The 22,489-nt window shown below is 41.0% G+C and overlaps 1 protein-coding gene across 7 annotated transcripts in view; it reads right to left on the bottom strand.

Annotated features, from left to right (window-relative positions):
* FOXP1 (forkhead box P1) overlaps positions 1 to 22,489 on the bottom strand; it is a 686,938-nt gene that overhangs the window by 556,820 nt on the left and 107,629 nt on the right. The window contains exons 1-2 of one of the 7 annotated variants that reach the window (XM_023727894.1): positions 15,314 to 15,331; positions 15,093 to 15,222 (exon numbers count right to left, since the gene is read on the bottom strand). The gene's annotated coding sequence lies outside the window, so the exon portion shown is untranslated. Of the gene's footprint in view, positions 1 to 15,092; positions 15,360 to 22,489 lie in introns of those variants that run through there. The other 6 variants (XM_023727893.1, XM_023727898.1, XM_023727897.1 and 3 more) reach the window with 6 other exon arrangements.

The following is a 22,489-nucleotide window of genomic DNA, read 5'->3' as shown; positions in this document are numbered from 1 at the left end:
GACAAATATTGTAAAAGACCACTATTATAAGAACTCAAGAAAAGGTTTAAACACAGAAGAAAACATTCTTTGATGGTTACGAGGGTGGGGAGGGAGGGGGAGGATTATTTCACCAACTAGATAGTAGACAAGAACTATCTTAGGTGAAGGGAAGGACAGCATTCACTACAGGGGAAGTCAGCACAACTGGACTAAACCGAAGCTAAGAAGTTTCCTGGATACAACCAAACACTTTGAGGAACAGAGTAGCAGGGGTAGGAGTCTGGGGACCATGCTTTCAGGGGACACCCAAGTCAACTGGCGTAACAAAGCTTATTAAAAAAAAAGTTCAGCATCCTACTTCAGTGAGTGGCGTCTAAGGTCTTAAGAGCTTACAAGTGGCCACCTAAGATGCATCAGTTGGTCCCACCCACCTGGAATAAAGGAGAATGAAGAACTCCAAAGACACAAGGAAGTATCAGCCCAAGAGACAGAAAGGGCCACATAAACTAGAGACTTTGTCAGCCTGAGACCAGAAGAACTAGATGGTGCCTGGTACCAATGACCACCCTGACAGCGAACACAACAGAGAGTCCCAGATGGAGCAGGAGAAAGTGGGGTGCAGATCTCAAATTCTAGTAAGAAGACCAGACTTAATGGTCTGAGACTGGAGGTACCCCAGAAAGCATGGCCCCTGGATTCTCTATCAGCCCTAAACTAAAACAATTTCCGAGGCCAACTCTTCAGACAGGGATTGCCTGGACTGTGGGACACAGAGTGATACTCATAAGGAGTGTGCCTCTTATCTCAGGTAGACACAAGAGACTAAATGGGCAGGTTCTCTTCAGAGGTGAGGTGGAAAGGCAGAGAGGTTTAGGAGCTGGTTGAATGGACATGGGGAATCCGGGGTGGAAAGGAGGAGTGTGCTGTCACAGTATGGGGAGAGCAATTAGAGTCACATAACAATGTATGTATAACTTTTTGTATGGGGAAAAAAATTAAAAAAAAAAGAAATGAGGATAGCGAGACTTCGACTTGCTTACTTTGGACACGTCATCAGGAAAGGTCAATCGCTAGAAAAGGACATCATGTTTGGTAAAGAAGAGGGTCAGTGAAATTAGGGGAACTCTCAATGAGATGGACTGACACAATTGTTGCAACAATAACTCAAACATACCAACAATTATTAATATGGTGCAGGACAGGGCAACATTTCGTTGTGTTTACATAAAGCTAAGGTGATTCAATCGAATCTAACAACAACAACATATTGGCAGACTAGGCATTCAAACCCAAGATCCCAGGATCTGAATCATCACGCTTAGCTGGTTATTACATTTTAAAGGTTCTACATGTTGGCCCCGGATCCTGGTATATATTTATTTTTTATTTAACAAAAAAGGATAAACTACTCTAACAATGTGCAAGGTTTTCAGTGCAATGCTACCTTTTTTATATTCTCTCCCCCACCTTCTATCTTTTTTATTATGATGCACATTTATGTGAAAACATATTTGCTTCATAGGAATTCATCTTTCCTGGATGTTTACTTCCCAACTACAACAATACACTGGCTCATAAACTATGGCTTGTTGACAATCAGAAACTCTTTCTCATTCATATACAAGTCAGTTTTATCACAACAGCCGATAAAGAAAAAAATCTTCTAGATTATTCTCCTACATCTTTCTGGAGGAATATCCTTTTCATTTCTCTTCCTGGGTCAGGTGTTTCCACTATCCCTTAATTACAATGTCTTGAGAACTGTCTCCAGTCACGTTCTTCTTTACACATCTTTATCTCACTTGACTTCATAGTGCTATTTTCTACATTGGCCTTCATTTTTAAAATGCCTTGTTCTAGGAATTCAATCTTCCCATGTTTTCCTCCAACTTGACACCCCCTACCTATTTATAACGTAAAAGATTACAAACTTTAGCATAAAGAGGAGAAAGGACTCACTTGAGTCATCATCTCTCCAGAATGCTCACAATTATTTTTGATCATTCTTGTCCTCCAGAGATTTCTTGAGAGAAAATCAACTGACACACACAATATATCTCCTGGTTTCTTGATAAAGAAACAATTCCCTCATGATAAAATAAAGGATATTTAGAAGAAAATTTCTCATTTTAATCATTCGATACCACCTGTAAGAATTCTCCTGTACCCGAGTACCACTTGTACAACAATTCTTCTGTTTTTCCTTAAGGCTCTCAATTTTTTTTATTAAATGTTGGGTTTAAGCTATATTACCTGAGAAACTAAAGACTTTATGTGATAACTGTATTTTCTCTAACATACATTCAAAATACTATATAAGTTAATTTTTTAAACATGTTCATTTGTATCTTCTAGAAAATCCATCTTGAATTCCACCATTGAGACGCACAACACATTTAGAAAACACTGGTTTTGAAGAGAATATAAAACCTTATGTCACTTTTCAAAGTCTGCTTTTCTTCTTTGACTTGTTTTTCATTTCACTTCATCTTTTACCCCTAGCCTCACTTCTACTTATATGTTTCTCTGGCTTTAAATAAAGGAAGAGGTGGAGGAACCTCCCTGAATTTTACTCTAAGTCAATAAATAATTCAACTATATGAAACAACATATATCAAGATGAGAACTAAACAATAACTAATGACATGATTTCATCATATCTGAAGACCAAATGATCAAGCTGAAACGTTAGAGAGCTAGAACAAAGAGCTGAACACTGGCCATTGCTTCATTCCGTACCTCTTTAAACCAAGGGGAGCCCCACGGGCAAATCTAACCTGATGCCCGTGAGCCAAGAATAGTTGGAAAAAAATGAAAATAATACTATTGAGTGACATGTGAAAATTACATGCAATTCTCATTTCTGTGTCCATAAATAAATGTTCTTGGTACACAGCTGAGCCATTGGTTCACTGCTTTCCTGTTATAAATGAAGAGTTGAATAGTTGGCCTGAAAAGCCTGAAATATTTACTATCTGGCCCTTGACAGAAAAAATTTACTGACCCCAGTGTAGACAGAGAAGCAAGACTGACCTCTTGTCAACACACACATATGCAAACTAATTTTTTTTTTAACTATAAAAGCTTTCAGAAAGCACATTAGTGGAAAGAATAGCATAAGGAGCCTTCACATACCAAGCACCAGGCCCAGATAAAAAGCTCTTCTTTGTACCCAGGGCACTGGCTAGAAGCACGGACACCCAGCGATCAGTTCCATTTTTAGACATCCTGTTCCATCCACCTGACTTTTAGCCCCCCTAATTCTTATGCAAGGAGTCCTGGCTTCCCAGTGGTTAAGCACTCAGCTGCTAACCTTTTGATCGAACCCACCAGCTGCTCTGCCTTAGAAAAATTCGGCAATCTACTTCCGCAAAGGTTGTTGTTGTTAGGTGCCGTCAAGTCAGTTCTGGCTCATAGCAACCCTATGTACCACAGAACAAAACACTGCCAGGATGCTCCTTAGAAGTGAGGATGGCGAGGAGGGACCAGTTTCTGGAGAAGGACATCATGGCTGCAACAATGGCACTGTGTCAGTCCATATCGTCGAGGGTCTTCCTCTGTTCCAAGGACCCTCTACTTCACCATGACGTCATTCTCCAGGGACTGGTCCCTCCTGATAACATGTCCAAAGTACGTGAGTTGAAGTCTCACCATCCTCACTTCTAAGGAGCATTCTGGCTGTACTTCTTCCAAGACAGATTTGTCTGTTCTTCTGCCAGTCCATGGTATATTCAGTATTCTCCGCAAAGATTACAGCCTTGGAAACCCTGTGGGGCAGTTCTACTCTGTCCTACAGGATTACTATGCATCAGAATTGACTCGACGGCAATGGGGTAATTCTCATGCAATCATGCAGACTATTAACTATCACGTGAGTAAACTATCCTGATATCTTTTTAAAGCAGCAACGTTATTAACAATTAAAATGCTGCCACCACACATGCACAATAACTCTCTTATATTTTAATATGCATATCCATAGTCTGATTATAACAGCTTCTAGAGATTGACAGGACAAGACTGAGTGTAATGGCTCCAAAGGAGACACTACAGTTGATCAGTAAATAATGCACGTTTTTTGAAACTGTCTAACTGCATATTTACACTTGTCAACTCTCGTATACTTTGGTGACAGAATTCTTTTTTAAATATCTATGTAAAAATTCTAATAGCGATTAAAAAAAACATTTTCAATAACCACAAAAACACTTGTAGGATGTAGCATAGGGTTTAAATTATATCCACCAAAGAGTGCCACCTGGAGTATTAACTGCCACATCTTCAATACTCCTGGTTATGTTAGAGTATTTGCAAATGTCTCAAAAAATGTCTTAAAATACAGCAGCAAGTAACATATATCTGGCACTTACAAGGTGCCACGCACTATATTAAGGACTCTACACATCCAAGAAGCAGATCCAATCATTCCCCTCATGTAGCAGATGAGAAAACTGAGGCTTACACAGGAGGCATGTACTTGGCCAAAGCTATACTATTAGGGAGACCTGGGACTAGGACCTGAAGCTACCATTTCTGACTTCAGGGACCAAGCTTTCCCTCTCCAAGCTATAGGGCTGTGCCTAGGCATGGGCCTGGAATACTGTATGTTAACATGCATACCAGGCATTCTTTGTATCAAACTTGAAAAATTCATCCCCAGTATTGAATATACCATGGATTGCCAGCAAAACGAACAAATCTGTCTTCGGAGAAGTACAGCCAGAATGCTCCTTAGAAACCAGAATGGTGAGACTTCATCTCACATACTTTCGATATGTTACTAGGAGGGACCAGTCCCTGGAGAAGGACATCATGCTTGGTAAAGTAGACGGTCAGCCGAATAGAGGAAGACCTTTGACGAGATGGACTTACACAGTGGCCATGACAATGGGCTCAAACACAGCAACGATTGTGAGGATGATGCAGGACCAGGCAACGTCTCCTTCTATTATACTTAAGGTCACTATGAGTCGGAGCCGGCTCTGTGGCATCTAACAACAACAACAAGGATGTCTGATCAGACCTGGGTTTAGATGTGCTCTGCTCCTTTCTAAACGCCACCAACAGGAGGATGAGAGAAAAAGTCTATAATGCATGTATTATGGGGCCTGGCACATCACATATGCTCAATTATGACAGTTACTGACACTAGTGTCACTGTTTATAGGTTAGTCACAAAGTGTGTATATGTCAAGTAAAGCCATTTTATCTGTATAATCCAGAAAATTACTTCAACTCTCAGATGATTAGGTTAGCTCTCCCCGCCCTAAGACTCTCCACATCAATTAAATTACACCAGCAGCGGAGGGCTGGCAGAGGCAGGGTGGAGGGGTAAGGTGGCAAAATTCTGCCCCATTTTTTCTTTTCTGAAGAACTGTAAAGGAAGTCATGAATAACGTGTCGTTTCACCCTTATATAATTTAGTATGTATCTCTAAAAAAATAAAGAGACCTATACATCAATGCTAATTGCAGCATTAGTCACAATAGCCAAAAGGTGGAAAGAACCTACACGTCTATCAAGAGATGAATGGATACACAAAATATGGTATATAGATACAATGGAATATTACTCAGTTATAAATAGAAATGAAATCCTGATGCATACCACAACTTGGATGAACTCTGAAAACATTATGTTGAGTAAATTAAGTTAGTCACAAAAGGACAAATAGTGTATGAGCTGATGTACATGACTTAGGCAAATGTACAGAAATCAAGCTTATTAGTGGTTGCCAGGGGTGAGCGGGAGGGAGAAAGGGAGAGTTATTGCTTAGTAATCACTGAGTTTACGTTAATGGTGGTGGAGTAACTCGGAAAAGGATAGCGATAATGGTTGTACAACATGAAGAATGTAATCAATTTCTTGAATTACATATGCAAAAACTGCCGAACTGGCAAATGTCTGGTTATATATTTTTCACTGTTGTTAGGTTCGTGGAGTTGGTTCCCACTCATAGTGACCCTATGTACAACAGAACAAAAACACTGCCCAGTTCTGCACCATCCTCACAATCGTTGCTATGTTTGAGCATACTGTTGTAGCCATCGTGTCAATCTACCTTATGGAGGGTCTTCCGCTTTTTTGCTGACCGTCTACTTTACCAAGCGTGACGTCCTTCTCCAGGGACTGGTCCCTCCTGATACAATGTCCAAAATGTATGAGACAAAGTCTTGCCACCCTCACTTCCAAGGAGCACTCTGGCTGTACTTCTTCCAAGACAGATTTGTTCATTCTTCTGGCAGTCTGTGGTCTATTCAATATGCTTCACCAACACAATAATTCAAAGGCATCAACTCCTCTTCAGTCCTTATTCATCATCCAGCTTTTGTATGCACATGAGGCGATTGAAAACTTGACTCAGGTGCACCTTGGTCCTCAAAGTGACATTCTTGTTTCTCAACACTTTAAAGAGGCCTTTTGCAACAGACTTGTCCAATGTAATACGTCGTTTGATTTCCTGACTGCTGCTTCCATGGGCGTTGCTTGCGGATCCAAGAAAAACGAAATTCTTGACAAATGCAATATTTTCTCCGTTTATCATGATATTGCTTATTGGTCCAGGTGTGAGGATTTTTATTTCCTTTATGTTGAGGTGTAATCCATATTTTTATCACAATAAAAATAAATATATATAGAAAAACCCCTTTAAAAACAATAAATGCTTATTTTGTTAAAAAAAAAAATTCCACAGGCAGACTTGAAACTAACCTCGTGATAATCCTGCCCAGAAGTCCATCCTGGAAGGGGAGAACTCCCTGAAGTCCACAGACAAGGGGCCTGAAGGACCTGGCAAAGTGCAGGACTTGGCCTCTCTACTGCCTCACCCTCACACTGGGTATGCTTGTCCAGTAGCCAAGGCTTCCCCTTCCCAGCACCCATTCTCTGGAGCAGCTGGTCTGCTTGTCCTATGTGGTTCTATCCTGAGGTCAAGGAAGAAAACTCACCTGTTCAGGGTCAGGGACTCAGGGAGTTGCCACCACCAGGAGCATCTCACTTTAGAAGAGGATGGAGAAAGCATGCGATGCTGAGCCCAATGGCATCAAGCCATGAGATTCTAGACTAGGAGAAAGGCCAGCAGGTGAGCAACATCTTTCGAAGAAAGTATATTCCTTTCTATAGCACTAGCACTGTAAGAATCCTATCTGTAGATTAAACTGTAGTTTTTAGATGAAGTGAATTCCATTTCTTTCATAAGGACAATGGATGCTTGAATGAAATAAAAGGATCTTAAAGAACCACGGAATTTATCAAAGATGAGGAGGTAGCATGTCCCAGCAGTTAAGACACAGGATTTGAAACTGATCTGACTTGGGATCAAATACTACATGACAGTTAATTTTATGTGTCACCTCGGCTAGGCTATAGTATCCAGCTGCGTGGTCAAACACTAGTCTAGATGTTGCTGTGAAGGTCTTCTCTAGGTGTGATTAACATTTATAATCAGTTGATTCTAAGTAGATAGCCCTATATAGTGCGGGTGGGTCTCACCCAATCTGTTGAAGATCTTAGGAACAAAAACTGAGGTTTCCAGAAGAAGGAATTCTGCTTGAAGACTGTACCACAGAAATTCTGCTGGGTTTCCAGAGTCTCCAGCCTGCCATCTGCCCTACGGATTTTGAACTTGGCATCTCCCACAACCACAGTCCTTAAATCTCTCTCTCTCTCTGTGACTGGGGGTGTGTGTGTATATATGTATGTATGTATGTATGTATGTATGAATACACATACATATACATACAACACACACATATATACACGTATGTTGTTGTCAGCTGCCGTCGAATTGATTCTGACTCGTGGTGGCCCCATGAGTGCAGAGCAGAACTGCTTCGTAAGGTTTTCAAGGCTGTGACCATTCAGAAGCTGATCACCGGACCTGTTTTCCAAGGCGTCTTTGCGTAGGTTCGAATCTCCAACCTTCTGGCCAGTAGTTGAGCGCTTAACCATTTATGCCACCCAGGGACTCCACATATATATTGTACTGGTTCTATTTCTCTGGAGAACTCTGACAAATACAGCCCACTTCTAACACTTGTTATATGACCCTGAGGAGGTGACTTAAGCTCTGAGCCTTGGAGCCTGTCTTCTCAACAATAAAACAGGAATAATAATAATATCCAGAGCACAGAGATGCTGTTATTATTAAATGAGTTAACTAACATGATGCCTAAACCAGCGTGGGGGTAATAAAGTCCTAATGAGTGGCTTCTATGATTATTTATTACAGTCATTAAAATCTCATAGAACACAAGGAAGAATGAAAAATGTTTCATCTTATGGGCCAATTCCAATCACCTGGTAGTGGCTACATCAAACCCTGTGTAGAGAAGATCCAGAGGCACCATCAGAATAGGTTGTGATTGGGGCCGCTGATTCCGACATTCTGACCAAGATCAACCATATCATCCTATGACTATCGGCCCAAGAGGTTAGCAATTCTCATGTTCACCCACAATCACTTTACAGAACTGTTTCCTCTGGTTACCAAGATCAACACCAAAATCCCAACCAAACCCACTGCTGTCAAGTCGATTCCGACTCACAGCGACCCTATAAGACAGAGTAGAACTGCCCCATAGGGTTTCCAATGAGCAGCTGGTGGATTCGAACTGCTGACCTGTTGGTTAGCAGCCAGACTCTTAACCACTGCACCACCAGGGCTCCAAAGAGCAACACAAATAATAATAAATTGAACCACACATTAAAATGAAACTAAAATGTACATTAACTAAATGGTAGCTTAAATGCACTAATTGCTCCTTTTTCTTTAAGAAGGAATTAAAATGATGGCAATTCGCAACACGGTAGCTCAGCAGGCTGCACGTGAACTGAATGGAGATCTTCTTCTCTGAGCCTCTGTGCATTACTTGAACCAAGAGAACAGAGAACAGCATATGTTCAAAAACAACATGCAACATAGTTTAAGTTCCTAGAATTTTACGTCACGGATGATATCATTTGAAATATAATAGCTGAATGTCTTCCTCCTTGGTACAGCTTGCTTCAGTGTATTGATGAAAATAAAGATTAATATGCAAAAGGAAATTGTAAGAAACTTGCCCTGCACCGGTCAGCACCTGGTACACGTGTGTGCCCTCCCTTTTAGGAAGAAAATGCACTCGGAGAGGGAAAGTCTGGGTTTGAGTTCTCACCCCACCACTTCCTTGCTATGTCAGAGCCCTGACTGGCATACAGGTAAAAAGAGGGCGAGAACAGTGTCTTTTTTGTCTTTCCCAAAGTTAAAACCAAAAAACCAAACCAGTTGCTGACAAGTTGATTCCAATTCATGGTAACCCCATGACCCCATGTGTCAGCATAAACTACACTCCATAAAATTTCCAAGGCTGTGATCTTTTCAGAAGCAGACTGCCAAGCCTTTCTTCCAAGGTGCCTCTGAGTGGGCTTGATCTTCCAACCTTTCAGTTAGTAGTTTGAATGACCCTGGGACTCAAAGATTGAAATGAATGCTACACAACCATAATGTTTCACACACATAACAACGAAACCAAAAGAAGGATAGAAAATAAACTACTGAACAAATCATATGAATACTGTATGTACATCCTGCCAAAAATCCAATCACTTACACATCCAGTTAATTACCGGACTTTGCTCATAGGTATGATTCTTTCATTCATGGGACAAACACGTACTGATTAACCACCATATGCCAGGCACTGAGGTGAGTATTGGGTATACAAACTACAAAGACTGGTCAAAAGCCACTTGCCTTCCATATTATTTTGTTCCTATTCATGTAAATGGTGACTTTATAAGCTTGTCTACAAGAATTTAAGTGGAATGCAGTAAAGCACTTTCAACCTCATAGGTCAACTCGTAGTGACAGCGTGGAGTGTTATGTCAGGAATGATTCTGAAGTCACATCTATGCTCAGGACAGAGAATGTTATCAATTAGTGATGTCTGCCAGGGGCACAGGAATAGTGGGGAGAGGGATGTCTATAAGATTAAGAGTGTGCCAAGAATGTTTGCCACCCTTGATTTAGGCAAAGGGTTTGATGCTTTGTATAGATGTCATGTGAACAAAAGCCTGCCCAACACATTAAAGTTTACTCTATAGTGAATTTGTATGTCCAGAAAAATGTGTGTATGATCCCATAAGGGGCTTAGAGAGGAATGGAAAATATCCTCAATATAAATGCAGATTACCTTTATTTATTACAAAGTTGGATCATATTCTCATTCCTAGACTAATTTCCTATATTATAAAAGCTATATCCAATTTTATAAATAGCATACACCAAGAATCATAAATTCAGTTAATGCAGAAATTTAACAGATTTTTTTTTTTAATAAAAGTGAGAAAAGGCTGTTTAAGAGCAAGCATCTGAAAGGACAGAAATGGTTCTTTCTTTGAAGATATGTTTTTTTTCCCTCTGACTCTATCTCCTTAGGGACATAACTAGAAAAGAAATAAATTTCACAGCTAATATACGGGAAATAACATGTTTAACATTATCCAGTAAATTTATATCTACCTACACCATATAAATTCATCTCACATAAACTGGCATCTCCGATAGAATTCATTCAAACAATGTTACAGTGTCCAAATTAAATGCAATCTTCTAATTGGAATTAAATCTTACAATAGTAGTTGGTGGGTTTTCTTTTTTAATTGACAGAGTAATTTATTAGTTTGTCTTCCAGTTTTGTCTGAAAGTATTAAAAGTAAATTTGACCTAAGGATTGCCTGGCTGCTGCTGTGAGGTGTGAGGTGTTGGATACTGAGGGTGGGTGGGCTTCTTTCATTTTCTTCAGAACTCCTCTTGCTGATGGGTGGAAAAGAATGGACACTCTCTCTCACCATCCTGAATTACTACATTACTAACATATTCCATTACCTCCACCTAAATGTCATGTTAATTTCTGATCGTCACCAAGTCAGACAATGGTTTCCACCCTGGCCTCTAGCCAATTAGCTATGTGGAAAATATTCAGCCAATTTACATTACTTATATTAGGCTAAGGACTGGAGAGAAGGCAAAATAAATGCCTCAAAAATACTTCAGAGATAAAATGTAAGTTGACACTGTCTCCGTGTGCTCGAGCCCAAGTTATACAATCTGATAGGCAGCTGCCAGCCCTCATAACTGCTTATTACATCTACCCTCTCTTTATGGCATGAGTGCAGATCTGTATTTTTACCAATATTAGGTTCGTTGTGTTATGGAAGAGACCAAAATACTTATGATCATTCGCTCCAGCTTATAAAACATATTATCTAGTTTATTAAATTGTTAAAATTACTTTTCAAAGTCAAAATTTCAGGGACTAGAAGCTGAAGCACAACAAGGTGGCTTGGCCCACTGACAGTCTGCAAAGACAGGAAACCCGGAAAAGGAGCCCAGCAGCTGGTTTTCCTGTCCCCAAACACCTGCCAGCTCCTCCACCTCCTCCTGGGAGCTGTACTGCTAACACTTCACCCCCAAAACCACCAACAAAAATCCCAAATCTCAAGTTTTATAAAAAACCAAGGAAGTCCCAGCCAAAAAGTAACCCATTAACAAGTCTAAAGTGAGAAGGATGTATTTACCCTTTTTTTTTTTTTAACCTCTTCCTGGGAGTCCTTGAAGAGTGCAAATAGTTAACATGCTTGGCTGCTAACTGGAAGGTTGGAAGTTCAAGTCCACCCAGAGGTACCTCAGAAGAAAGGCCTGGTGATCTATACCTGGAAAATCAGCACTGGAAACCCTATGGAGCACAGTTCTACTCTGACACACATGAGGTCGCCATGAGTTAGCGTCAACTCAATGGCAACTGACTTACCTCTTCCTAGTATGTCAAAAGCTAGCAATTTGATCATAAGAAAGAGCAAAAGACAAACAGTGGACAAATAAAGGAGAACAACGGGAGCCCAAACAATGTCAGGTGACGCTTATATGCTTACATCAGATTCACCAGCAAAGGGGAATTTATTGGCAGGGACAGTGCAATGCCAAGGCAGAGACTGACAAAGAAACTAGCATATTCACCATCTCTAGTCATCTCTTCTCAGGAAGACTCTATGCAAATCCAGGCTATTATTATCACATTTATTAATAACATGGTGGCTAACTGCCTATTAAATATGCATCAGACTTAGTCACTCTTCGCTCTTTAAGTCTCGTGATATGCATCATATAGGCACCAATATCAACTAAAACTTCACGCCAGGGAAACAGGAGTCAACGCCAATTCCCTGCTGGCGAGTGGGGCATTAAATATCCACATCACAGAGAGAGACCTGAAGGGTTCAGCCCTTCTTTCTTTCTATCCTGCCCCTAGGTCAATTTATTATGTAGGCATGGCTATCACCAGCAAAAACTGAGTACATTACCCATTTTCTGACCTCAAAAATTTGCCATAATGATCTATTAATGCAAACCTTTTATCTTATGGTTTTATTTCCTTGCATTTGAGGAAGGCAAATTTATTGTTCTACCTGCCTGCCTACCCTTGTGACTATGACCCTGATCTATCACGAAGAGGCATACCATGAAACACGTCACTCAGAATTAAAGTTTATTTCAAGCCTAAAGAGTCCACATTATCAGCTCTAACAATTAATTGGTGTTCCTCTTGGTTACTCAATAAACTGTAAAGTTCTAAAAGGCCACAGGACTTTGAATGAGTTTCTGACACTACAATGACTAGCTATCAGCTGCATAATGCATGGGAGGCCAAGTTACTGCATCATGGAGGGAGAGAATGACTCCTGTGAGCAATGCTGTAGGTGTGCCCTAAGGCAAAACAGGGAGGAGGGCAGACAATCAGAACACAGGTACCAGCTCATCAGATTTTGTGTACCTCTACTTCCTACTAAAAATACAGTGAAAGGAAATTTGTTACGATCTGATAAATACAAAACACTTCCTTATTTAGCAGAAACTGGTATGCAACTGGGCCTAACAGGACATTTTATCAATTCAAAGAGGTATGATTTCCATTACAGTTCTTCAGACTGATTTTTCAAATAATGGGCCTGACTCAATAGAAATTAACGAATAAAATGAGTCTAGTCTTCAATAAATCCATTCATGTGGTTTTGTTAAATTTCATACATCAATTTTATGACAGTGAGATTAAGTCAGACTTTCTCAGTACCGAAGACAGAGATGACAGGAAACCTAAAACCCATGTTTGTTGCTAGTTCAATATCTTCAGAATTCCAGCTGTCTCTAAATTTTCATGTGGGTATGAGACAGACCCAGGCTTTGTTCTCAAATCTACCTGGTACCCCAGAGACATAATGTTTTTTTTTTTAACACATGCCATCTGCTCAGTAGTCTACAGATCATTCACAAAAATCTATCATAGGTTCGCAGCAATGGAAAAGCTTCACAAGACCTTCATAGGTGAGGAAACTAAAGGACTTTCCCAAGACCACCCAGTTGGATGATCGGAGATCTCTAACAGCTCTAAAATTCCATGACTCGATGAACCATTTCTTTTCACTGGGGACATCCTGGCCTTTTGTACTACTGTTTACTATTTGTCTTATTTCTTGCTGATGAAAGAAAGAATACTGTAAGATATTTTAATTTTTATTTTTCCTTTACTTCTAGGTCCAGCAGAATGTGATTTCAAGCATAAGCAGTTGGATAACAAACTAAGGTACGTCCAAGTGAATTTTAAAGCAAACAGACTCTTTGAGGATCATTTGGTCTCTAATATTGGGCTAACTGCTTCTTTAGGCTCATTTTTCTAATCTATGAAATGGGAGGGGTTTGTTGAAATGATTTTTAGCTGTAAGATCTTTAAAAGTCTGGCCCAAACAGTTGAGTGAATAACGATGTCTTAAAGAGAATATTTATCATCAGAAGAGGTCTGCTAAGCTGAATAGGTTGGATGTTCCAATCCCTACAAATGAAATATGCTAGAAAGAGCCATTGATTGTGGGCCAAAAAACTGGAGTCCAGTCCTGACCAAACTGAGGTACTGAGGCATCTCAAGTAAACTCCATGGCCTTAGCTGCCTCATTTAAAAAAATGAGAGGATTTAAAGAGACAACTTCTAGGGCCTTGTTAGCTCAAACAGCATAGAACTTTCTAACCTACCTGCTTTGTTTTAAATATACAGGAAATCAAAGCATGGAGGGACTAACCTGCACCACGTCAACCAACTATTAGGTCTTCCAACTCCCAATATAGTGCTCTTTCTGCTTCACTATACTTCTCCCTATTAAATAAAATCTATTTGTATTACAATTCCACTAAGGCAAATGAGATAAATTTATGCCAATGGCTCTTACCATTAAATGCCATCCAATACAAAATCTAAAACTAAATGATTCTCCTCAAAAAGCTGACTTCATTCAATAAGAAAGGTACCACAGAATGATGTCAGAGTTTTTACCAAAACATCTGCCTCAGCCAATTACTGCTCGCTGATAACGACAAATCACAATTGTTTATCCATTCCTAAAAGGGGATCATCAATTTCTGAGGAACATGATAGACACTAGTAAATATGGAAAATATACATAACAGAAAAAGATGGTCATGTCCCTTCTCCCTAAAAATTACAACGAATAACCTGACGAGGTAAATTATGTAAGAAAAAATGTACCCAGAATCTTTCAGAAAATCTTTGATGTAAAGTTTCCAACAACTATGGTTTTCTTCAGAGCCATAATAGTGTGAAAGCCTTAGGGTGGGATCTTCTCAATGGACAAAGCAGACTAAAATTTCCCCAAAAACTCAAGATGAGGTCATCATGGCCTTATTTCATGGCAGTACATTTCATCACCGAGTTGTAAAGGAACCAGAAAAGCAATTACTCATTCAATTTTGCATGTGGTCCATTTGGATAGTCCAGCCTTCAGTGTCTAATTAAATAAACAAACCAAAAAAAAAAACAAAGTTCTTCTGTGTCACATCATGCATTTTATAAATCTTCAGATCATTGTATGAGTTGTCTGAAAAGGTTATACTAGAAAACAATGACAGGGTTTGTCCCTTCTTTCCAAACGAGACTCTCATCCTCAGGCTGTATTTGTTCTGATGGGCTTAGAATTCTTATCGGTTTCCTGCACTGTGTACGACCCTTTCAGCAGACTTTTCGTCCGGTGACTTTTCAGATGAATAATCATAAACACGCACTCACCCTTTCAGCTAGCAGGCATCACATCCATCCATTCATGGTTGACAGCAGATCCGAGAAGGGACTGAAGCCCTCACCATTGCCCAAATGGTTTGTTCGGAAACTGGAATTGTCAGCAAAAGCTCCTGGGACACTGCAACACAAAAATATTTTTTAAATGTAACTAAGATGTAACTTCTAAAACCACCACTTCCTTGAACTTGAAAACAGCAAGACAGACATACAGTCTAGATGGGGGAAAACACCTTCCCAACGAGGGTATGGCACTATATCAAGTGTGATGCTGTCAAATATCAACCGGAAACACTGTTTGAAAGATATGTTTACCAATTACTTCAACACATACACTGAAAGGTAGTCATTTATCGAAAACTGTATACCAAATATTTTATTTTAGCATTTCAAACAAAAATCACATCCTATTATAAAATATTCAAGTAGCAATAAACTGTTTTAACTCAAATCTTAAAGAGATAAATGTACATTTCTTCTTAAGTAATGATCTTTTCCAGAGAATGAAGTAACACGTGTAAGTATTAAATAATTATTTGAAATGTCCTGAAGTGCACACACTAAAATAACAACAACACTGAAGTTAACAGAAGTAACCATAACTTTTTTTCCCTAAAAATAATTCTATTTTATTCTAAAAATGGTTATGAATTACCTAAATGTTATGAATTGAATCGTGTTTTCCAAAAAGATATGCTGAAGTCATAACTCCTATACCTGTGAGTGTGATCTCGTTTGGAAATAGTTTTCTTTTGTTATTAGTTAAGTTAAACAAGGTCATATCAGAATGGGGTGGGTGCTAATCTCTTCCGAGTGATGTCTTATAAAAGGGAAGAACAGACTCAGACACAGCTGCACAAAGGGGAAAGACGCTATGTGTAGATAAGTCTAACAGTCAAGGACACCAAGAGGCTCCTGGGACTACCAGAAACTAGAAGAGGCAGACAGAGCATGGTCCTGCTGACACCCTGCATGCAGACTCCTAGCCTACAGAACCGTGAGACCATAAACTTCTGTTCTTTAAAGCCACCCACTTTGTGGTATTTTGTCAAGGCGGCTCTAGGACACTAAGACAACCCTAAAAAATACTTATGGAGATATTTCCATCGAGAGAAAACATACTGTGCAGGGTCCATGCCTCAAAGTCAAGAAGCCTGAATTCTGGACCAGGTACATCAGTCATCAGCTGTGTTGCCCCAAGAGAGCCATTTGATGTTGCAGGGCTCCAGTCTCTTGGTCTGCAAGGTCAAGGCGTAGCTAACAATCTCCAAGTCTCTTTTGGCTCTAAGCTTCTCTGTCTTTTTTGATAAAGACACTTATCCTAAATAACAGATTAAAAAGATTTCTACCACAAATCACTCTATCAGTATGGCGATCAGCACCAAAGATGTGCTGTGGGCAGAGGGCTTTATTCAGGAGAAGCCTCACCCAGGCATCAGTGCCCACTCCTGGTGAACTGGCACCCACAGCCGCTGATGAATCCCCTGGGTACCCACACAAGGCTTCTACTACTCTCCAGAGAGCACAGCTCCAACTCCTGCAGAAATCTGTCCTCATGCATCCTACATCAGTGCTTCTCAAACTTTAGTGCACCTGTCTTAGTCATCTAGCACTGCTCTAACAGAAATACCACAAGTGGATGCCTTTAACAAAGATAAATTTATTTTCTCACAGTCTAGTAGGCTAGAAGTCCAAATTCAGGGCATCAGCTCCAGGGGAAGGCTTTCTCTCTTTATTGGCTCTGGAGGGAGGTCCCTGTCATCAATCTTCCCCTGGACAGGGAGCTTCTCTGTGCAGGAACCCTGAGTCCAAAGGAAGCACTCTCCTCCCGGCATTGCTTTCTTGGTGGTATGAGGTCCCCAGTTCTCTGCTTGCTTCCCTTTCCTTTCATCTTATGTAAGATAAAAGCTGGTGCAGTCCACACCCTAGGGAAACTCCCTTTACACTGGATCAGGGATGTGACCTGAGTAAGGGTGTTCTACAATACCACCCTAATCCTCTTTAACATAAAATTACAATCACAAAATGGAGGACAACCACACAATACTGGGAATCATGGCCCAGCCAAACTGATACACACATTTTTGGGGGACATAATTCTATCCATGACAGCACTTAAGCATCATGTGGTCAGCTTTTTAAAATGTAGATCCCTGGGCCCCACCACCAAAGATTCTGATTCAGTAGGTCAGGAGCGGGGCCTGAGATTCTGCATTTCTACCAAGCACACAGGGGAAGCTGATGCAACAAGCAGCACTTTGAGTCTAAATGAGGACACCCCATTCTCCAAGCAGAAGCAGGCTTGAGACCCAGGAAGCATTCCCAAGGCTCAGGGAGGTTCCTCAAAGCTCTGGGGTCTATATCACAGAGTGAAAAGAAGTGGACCGAGGTGTCCACCATATTTAGAATAAAATCCAAACTTCTGTCCATTGCCCAGAGGGTCTTGCATAATCCAGTACATAATCTGGTCACTTGTATCTCTCTGATGTCACCTCAAGCCACCAACCGTCTCCGCGACTATGCTGCAGATACGGTGGCCTTACTTCTATTTCTAGAAAGCCAAGTGTTTCTGCCTCAGAGCTGGTGCACTTACTATCCCAGCTACCCAGAATATTAGTAGCCTCCTCCTACACTAAGCAGCCCTGCTGGCACAATGGTCAAGCCCTGGAAACCCTATGGAGCAGTTCTGCACATCAGAGGCATCAAGTCTTCCAAAGACAGATATTGATCTGAGAGTTCTTACCACTTTTACAAGGAGCCCTGGTGGAGCAATGGGTAAGCTACTCTTTCCTACAGGGTTGCTATGAGTCAGAATCAACTCAACAGCACACAACAACATTCCTACACTAGTGGCTCCTTCCCATCAGTGGGTCTGAGGGACAAAAGTCACTTCCAAAGGCCTGTCCTGTGTACCTAATCAGGCGAGGTCCCACAGTTACTCTCAATTATCTCATCTTACTCACTTACTCCACAGCTCATCATAACCCGTAATTTTTTTTCTTGTTTATTCACTTGCCTTCCCCACTAAAACACAAGCTCCACGAGATAAGGGAACTTCTCTGTTTTGTTCATCACTGTACCTCAAAACTTCAGGAAAAAATCCTGGCTCATAGCAGTCACTCAGTCTTATTTATTAAGAAACAAATGAATCAATGATTGAAAGAATTAAATCTTCAACATTCCATAAAAAAACATATTTGCCATTTATTGAAAACTCATTATGTGCCAAATAGTGTTCTCAATATTTTACAATGATTATTTCATGTAATTCTATCCTTGCCACAAAGCCTGTCAGATACTACAACTATAAACTCAATGTGTAGATAAGAAAACTGAGGCACAGAGAGTTTTAGTAACTTGCCCAAGGTCACACAGTAGCAGAGGCGTGACTCTACAAAGCTTGCAATGTATATTTTTCAGGCCAATACACTAATACAAAAATTCTCAGTACCTCCCTTGTACGAGACACCTTCTAACTCAAGTTTGCTTGCTCAAGGGAGTTTTGGCTGTGAGACCTGGTAAAGTTACTTAACCTTCCTGAACCTAAGCTTCCATGTTCACACAGGGAACAGGCTGGACTGAGGCAGCTACCATAACCTCAGATGCCCACAGTCACCAGACAGATAATGCAAGTGAATGACATAGGCCAGGGGGAAGGTAACAGGGAGAGGCTCACGCCTTCCCCTCTAAAGGCGCAGACACTGCATTGCCCAGGCTTCCAGAGCTTTCCATTCGACAAAAGCAGTCCTTGAGATTTCTATTTTGTGAAATTTCATAATTGTTCAATAATTTTTTGATTGTTGTTGTTGTTAGTTGTCTTAGAGCTAACGAAGATTCAAGGTAACCCCATCTGTGCAGAGTAGAACTGCTCCACAGGGTTTTCAAGGCTCTGACCTTTGAGAAGCAGACTGCCAAGCCTGTCTTCCGAGGTGTCTCTGGGTGGGTTACAACCACCAAACTTTCAGCTAGTAGTGCTTAACCATCTGCACCACCCAGTGACTCCCAGATTTTTTATACATAAAAAACAAAATAAACCTTGCAGCCCCACCCACCGATTGTTGTTGTGCGCCGCTGAGCCCATTCCAACACACAGTGACCCTGTATGACAGAGTAGAACTGCCTCACAGGGTTTCCAAGGCTGAAATCTTTATGGGTGCAGATCGCCGAGTCTTTTCTCCCATGGAGCGGCTGGTCGGTTTAGCAGCCAAGCTCTTAACCTTTGTGCCACCAGGGCTCCACCAAATGACTGCTGAGGTCATATGCGTCTCCAGTGCTACAATTCTACAGCAGTTCAGAAATACTAAAGGGCCGTTAGAGTGAACAGAGAAACACACAGTGGGTGACTGGATCTTGAGCAGATTTTCTAAGGAACTGGCAGACCAGGTGGAAAATATGTTCCATAAAATCAGAATACCATATTCAAAGGCTTTGGGGTGAGCAGAATCCTGGTGGCACAGTGGTTAAGAGTTCAGCTGCTACTGAGACCAGAAGAACTGGATAGTGCCCGGCTACTACCAATGACTGCCATGACAGGGAACACAACAGAGAGTCTCTGATGGAGGAGAAAAGCGGGGTGCAGAACTCAAATTCTAGTAAAAAGACCAGACTTAAGGGTCTGAGACTGGAGGAACCCCATAAGGCATGGCCCCTGGACTCTCTGTCAACCCAGAACTAAAATCATTCCCGAGGCCAAGTCTTCAGACAAAGATTAGACTGGACTACGGGACATAAGATGATACTCGTGAAGAGTGTGCTTCTTAGCTCAGGTAGATACATGAGACTAAATGGGCAGCTTCTGTCTGGAGGTGAGATGAGAAGGCAGAGAGGGTCAGGAGCTGGTTGAATGGACACAGGAAAGCAGGGGTGGAAAGGAGGAGTGTGCTGTCACAGTATAGGGAGAGCAATCAGGGTCACATAACAATGTATGTATAAATTTTTGTATGAGACACTAACTTGAATTGCAAACTTTCACTTAAACTACAGCAATAAAAAAAGAGTTCGAATCCACCAGCCGCTCCTTGGAAACCCTATGGGACAGTTCTACTCAGTCCTACATGGTCACTGTGAGTGGGAATCGACTTGATGGCAATGGGTATGGATTTGTTTTGGTTTGGGGTGAGCAGCAGGCGTGTCACTAGCAAAACACAGCCAGTGAGGAAGGGAGCTGGTGGGGGATTTCATGTAGGAGTTTAATTTTCATTCAGGATCAGAGCAGCAACAGGTTTCACAGTTAAGACATAAATTGGTCAAACAGTGCTTTAAGAGTGTAATCATTATGATTGTTGTCTTGCCTAATTTCCTAATATGGTAAAGTAACCGAGTATATCCAAAAATAAAGGAAGAACCACCGCTATGGTTTATGGAAATTGTTTTGTGTGTATGTGTGTATTGTGTTAAGAGTCCAACAGATCCAGGGCTGAATTCCATCTCCACCAAGCTCTATTAATTTTGACGGAAGTCCTTAAGCCCTCTGAGCTCTAGAAATGAAAAATACAGCAATTGAAATAAAAAATACAGCAGGAAGATGAAACATACCAGAAGAGAAGGTAGATATCCAAATAAATTATCCAGAACACAGCCCAGAGGCAAAAACTGTCCACCTAGAATTGTGTATCCAGAAAAATTATCTTTCAAAAATGAGGGTGAAATCAAGATCTTTTCACACAAACAGAAGTTTATCACCCCTCTCTAAAGGACATTTTTAAAGATGGATTTTAAGCCAAAGAAAAATGATTTCAGAAAGAAGGTTCTCCTTGTTTAAGACGAGTCAACGGGGAACTTGTGAGCAAATGAAAGTAAACGTGTTAGCAAAACAATGCGCAGCTGTCTGAATTTTTTTTTTTTTTTAAAAAAAGTCTAACAGCACCAAGGAGGCTTGGTTGTGCAACGGTTAAGCACTCAGTTGCGAACTGAAAGGCTGGCGGTTCAAACCCACCCAGTGGCTCCGCACGAGAAAAGACCTGGCGATCTGCTCCCATAAAGAATACAACCTACATTTGCACCACCCAGGGACCTCTTGTAAAGGACCAAAGAGTAAATATTTTAGGCTCTGTGGGCCACAGGGTCTTCACAGCAACTACTCAATCCCATCACTATGGAATGAAAGTGGCCATAGGCAATATATTCATGATTGGGCATGGCTGTGTTCCAATAAAACCTTATTTGTGGACACTGAAAAAAAAAAAAAGAAGATTACAGCCTAGACAACCCTATGCAGCACTTCTACACTGTCACATGGGGTCGCTATGAGTCAGAATCAACTGGATGCACCTAATAACAACAATACCTGACAGCATCTCCATTACTTGCTTTCTAAAGCAGTTCACTTATTGTCAATACTGTCGCCTTAGTAAGCACCAAGGCCATGAATTACAAACTCAAGTGTGTTAACTGAGCACTGGCTTCAAATGCAGACTCCTGGACTCCACACTCCAGAAATTCTCAATCAGGTCCTAAGAATTTGCATTTTTAACCGGCATCCCAGGAAATTCTGATGAAGGCGGAGCCTTGTCTGTACTCTGAAGATCTGACCACTTTACAGCAAGTTTAGTCAACACCCACCCAAGGGCTGAGCCCTGAGACATCAGGCTGAAAGCACTGCCCGCCTTTGTTCTTTTTCACTTCACCAGAGCCCCAGAGGGCACCTTGACCCAGGAGGTCAGCAGTATCCAGGCCTCAAGCCTCCTAATCAAGAGATGCAATAAATTAAAAGCCCATTAGAATATTCTGGAGAAAAGCCTAGAAGTGCTGAAACATTAAATTGTGCCATATTCAATCTGTTTTCCTAGAGATTTGAAAAACCAGATTAGCATCTTGGGGGTCATTAGAAAGGATGAAGCTTTCTCCCTTTTCAATTTACATATTTAAAAATGCATATATGCTGTCCATGGCTAAGGCCCAAGCTTTCTAAGTCCCGTGGCTGCTACAAACACCACAGTCTAGCCAGGGAATAAGAAGTCTGGGCTGCCACCAGGGCCTGTCTTGTTTTTTAAAGCCAGGAAACCAAATGCTCAGGTCCTGTAGTTGCAAAACAGCTCCGGGAAAACAGGTAGAGGCTGCAACAAAACAACAGGGATGTTTTATTGTTTTGTTCTTCCCTGTTTATTTTTCCCTGAAGCAATCGTTGCTCTGTACAAAAGTCTGCAGGGAGAGAGAAAGAGCAGCTGTGGTTCCCTGAGGCCAAGACCCAGCAATCAAGTTGTTTACCAAATACTGCCAGGCACCAAGAAAACAACAACAGCACAGGCAAGCCTTTGCATCTGTTTTTCAAAAACAATCTCCCAAAGTCTGGGGCCTGCTTGGAACTTCCCTGCAAGGCTGAGAGAACTTGGAAACTAAGAGGATGAACTGCATGTGGGATTGGTCCCCACGGCCTGAATGGAACCCAT

Source organism: Trichechus manatus, unplaced genomic scaffold (genome assembly GCF_000243295.1).
Source record: "Trichechus manatus latirostris isolate Lorelei unplaced genomic scaffold, TriManLat1.0 scaffold00020, whole genome shotgun sequence".
NCBI classification, from domain to species: domain Eukaryota; kingdom Metazoa; phylum Chordata; class Mammalia; order Sirenia; family Trichechidae; genus Trichechus; species Trichechus manatus.
This window is presented reverse-complemented; position numbering and strand designations above follow the sequence as displayed.